This window comes from Berghia stephanieae, chromosome 6, assembly GCF_034508935.2.
Source record: "Berghia stephanieae isolate SIO BIC M18660-M18661 chromosome 6, UCSD_Bste_1.3, whole genome shotgun sequence".
Classification (NCBI taxonomy): Eukaryota; Metazoa; Mollusca; class Gastropoda; order Nudibranchia; family Aeolidiidae; genus Berghia; species Berghia stephanieae.
In genome coordinates this window covers 68,884,645-68,889,274 of record NC_088365.1, presented here as the reverse complement: position 1 = coordinate 68,889,274, position 4,630 = coordinate 68,884,645, and positions in this window count along the sequence as shown.

Genomic DNA, 4,630 nt, shown 5'->3' with positions numbered 1-4,630 from the left:
CTAGGCTTTTATATGAGCCGGGTCAGCTCGGGACGAGGCAGAGGGGAAGTAGGAATGACCATTGCCATAGTCACTGTAGCCGTAAGATTGTTTACGGCTAGAGATCCCAACATTGCTAAAAATAGGAAATATGAAATATAAAAGATCAGAAATATCTTTAAAAACGTGAGTCTTTATATATAACATTTTCCACTAAACATACTTCTCAAAGCACTTTACAAATGATCACTGACCAATGGCAACACGTATAATGTTGAACGAGACATCATGCCTGAAAGGCGATATCACAATAAATTTATTCCCTAGAGAGACATTGTCGTTTCAAACGGTCATGTACTCATATTCCCACCTGAGTATGGTGAGAGAATGCGGGTAATGAGCGGTTTCCAAAGACTCAACAATGCGTCGAGAAAGGGTCGAACCCAGATCTAGGATCATGCGATCCAAAAGCGAGTGTTTAACCATAAGACCACAAAGCCGCACGCACTTACCTTTTTGCGGTTTTTATACTTTTAGAATTCATACGTAATGGTTTTTACCACTTACGATGTGGAGGGGGGGGGAGGGGCTAATGGCCGAGTGTCTAAGGCTTTGCATGTGTGACCCGGAAGGTCCCGGGTTAGTGTCCAGCTTGAGGCACTTTCGTTTTTTCCCTCCAATTTGCTCTAAAATAATGCATTGATGTAAGTTTAACACCATTTACATGTATTGTTAATAATTCGTTGAAGTCAGGTGCTGTACATTTACAAAGTTGCACATGTCAAACCCCTTTTGAAGAAACCTGATTTAGATAAAAAAAAAAGAACTTAAAAAACTATCGCTCTGTCTCTAATCTTCCTTTTCCCTCTAAAATCTTAGACAAGCTTGTTTTGAAACAATTACTGTCTCATCTTAAAAATAATTGTCTTGAAGAAAAATTTCAGTCTGCTTATAGGCAACATCATTCGACGGAAACGTCACTTGTTAGGGTTGTTAATGATCTCCTCTCTGTTATAGACAATGGTTCATGTTCTTTGCTGAATTTGCTTGACCTATCGTCTGCATTTGATACTATTGATCACAATCTTCTCCTCAACCGTCTTGAAATTACTTATGGCGTGTCTGGTGCAACTTTTTGATTGGTTTAGGTCATATTTGTTTAAATCGTAAACAGATTTTTACGGTGGATGAATATAGATCTAGGAAATCATTCTAGATTGTAGGGTTTCCCAGGGTTCATTTCTTGGACCCGTTCTTTTTGTTCTATACATTGGCCCTCTGTCTAAAATCATTAGAAGTTTCGGTCTGTCTTACCACCAATACGCTAATGATACGCAATTGTACTGTGTTTCTAATACAAGAAATTTACAAGAATTATCAGACGATAGTAAGAATTGTATCCAAAGTGTTAAGAAATGGATGAATGAGAATAGACTGAAACTGAATGATGATAAGACAGAGGTGCTGTATGTTGGGAACAGGAAGTTTAAAAGTGAAACAGATTTGAAGCTGGGGGATGCCTCCATTCTAATTGTTGACAAAGTGAAAAACCTTGGCACATTCTTAGACTCTGGACTGTCGATGGAGCATCAGGTTAATAATTCGGTTTGATCTATTTTTTCCAACTAAAAAGATTGCTGCCATTAGACGGTTCATATCTGAGGATGTGACCAAACACCTGGTTGTGTCCCTCGTACAAATCGAAATTGGATTATTGCAATACTCGGGTTTTTTTGGTGTTTCGCAATATAATCTGAGACGTCTTCAGATTGTCCAAAAACAGCGCTGCCAGATTAGTATTCATGAAGCGTAGGTGCGATTCTGCCAGACCTCTGCTTCATGACCTGCATTGGCTGCCTGTTGAGAAAAGGTTAAATCCAAAGCTTGTGTTTTAGTGTATCGTTGTCTTGGAGGTACTGCCCCTTCCTACATTTCGGAACTATTTGAAAGATATTCAAAACCCCGCCCCTTACGTTCGGCCAGTGATTCCACCAAACCAGTTGTCCCTCGAATACGGAAAAATGCTGGAATGAGATCCTTTTCTCATTTCGGACCCTCTATTTGGAAAGCCTTATCACAGAGCATTCGTGGGAAAAAGATTCTTTGTCTAATCCCACCACCAATACCACCACCACCCTCCATCTGGCTGTTAGTGATACGCTCTTCCATCTACGTCATTTGTCACTACTACCACATGCACACCCACCACCAATACCACCACCACCCTCCATCTGGCTGTTAGTGATACGCTCTTCCATCTACGTCATTCGTCACTACTACCACATGCACACCCACCACCAATACCACCACCACCACCCTCCATCTGGCTGTTAGTGATACGCTCTTCCATCTACGTCATTTGTCACTACTACCACATGCACACCCACCACCAATACCACCACCACCCTCCATCTGGCTGTTAGTGATACGCTCTTCCATCTACGTCATTCGTCACTACTACCACATGCACACACCACCACCAATACACCACCACCACCCTCCATCTGGCTGTTAGTGATACGCTCTTCCATCTACGTCATTCGTCACTACTACCACATGCACACCCAACCAATACCACACCACACCCTCCATCTGGCTGTTAGTGATACGCTCTTCCATCTACGTCATTCGTCACTACTACCACATGCACACCCACCACCACTACCACCACCACCCTCCATCTGGCTGTTAGTGATACGCTCTTCCATCTACGTCATTCGTCACTACTACCACATGCACACCCACCACCATACCACCACCACCCTCCATCTGGCTGTTAGTGATACGCTCTTCCATCTACGTCATTCGTCACTACTACCACATGCACACCACCACCAATACCACCACCACCCTCCATCTGGCTGTTAGTGATACGCTCTTCCATCTACGTCATTCGTCACTACTACCACATGCACACCCACCACCACTACCACCACCACCACCCTCCATCTGGCTGTTAGTGATGCGCTCTTCCATCTACGTCATTCGTCACTACTACCACATGCACACCACCACACAATACCACCACCACCCTCCATCTGGCTGTTAGTGATGCGCTCTTCCATCTACGCCATTCGTCACTACTACCACATGCACAGTATGATACGTCTTCCATTACGCATGTCACACTACAGCACACACCCAATACCCCACCACCTCCATTGGCTGTTAGTGTACGCTCTTCATTACGTCATTGTCACTCTACACAGCACACACCACCAATACAACACCACCCCATCTGGTGTTTGATCGCTTTCCTCTACGTCATTGTATCTACCCAACCACCAACCACCACACCCTCATGTTATGATCCTCTCATTAGCATCATCTACCCATGCACACCCACAATCCCCCCACCCTGGCGTTAGGATACGCTTTCATCTAGTCATTGTCATACTACAATGCACACCCCCCAATACCCACCATCTGGTTTAGTATACTTCCTCTAGTCATCCTATACCATGACACCCACAATACACCCCCCATTGGTGTTAGGAACGTCTTCCTTACGCATTGTCATATACCACATGCACCAAACACCACCACCCTCATTGGTGTTAGTGATCGCTTTCTTACGTCTTGCTACTACACATGCACACCCACCACCAACCCACCACCCCATCTGGTGTTAGTGATCGCTTTCCTCTCGTCATGTCACTACTACACATGCACCCACACAATACCACCACCACCTCCATCTGGTGTTAGTGATACGCTTCATTAGTCATTTTACTACTCCACAGCACACCCCCCAATACACACCCCCCTCTGGTGTTAGTGATCGTTTCCTACGTCATTGTCACTACTACACATGCACACCACCACATCCACACCACCCTCCATCTGGTGTTGTGATACGCTCTTCATCTACGTCATTTGTCACTTACACTGCCACCCACCACCAATACACACACCTCATCTGGCTGTTAGTATACGCTCTTCCATCTACTCTTGTCACACTACAATGCACACCCACACCAATACCACCACCACCCTCATCTGGTGTTAGTGATACGCTCTTCATTAGTATTGCACTACTCCACATCACACCACAATACACCACCACCCTCTGGGTTAGGATGTTTCCTCTACGTCATTGTCATATACACATGCACACCACCCCAATACACCACCCCTCCATTGTGTTGTGTCGCTCTTCCATCTACGTCATTGTCACTATACACATGCAACGCTTTGATCCTTCTTGATTTTCATCTCCACATGCACCCCACCACCAACACCCGTGTTAGTGATACGCTCTCATCTACGTCATTCACTATACCACATGCAACACCACCAATACCACCCACCTCATCTGGCTGTAGATCGCTCTTCCATCTACGTCATGTCATCTCCCTGCACACCACAACCACCCTCTGCTGTTAGTGTACGCCTTCATTACGCATTGTCATACACACATGCACACACACCACACCACACCCCATGGTGTTATGATGTCTTCCTCCGTCATTTGCACTACACCAATGCACACCACACCAATACCCCCTCATTGGTTTAGTATACGCTCTTCATCTAGTATTTGTCAATACCACATGCACACACCACCATACCACACACCTCATCGGTGTTAGTGATCGTTTCATCTACGTCATTGTCACTACTACCACTCACACCACACAATCACACCACC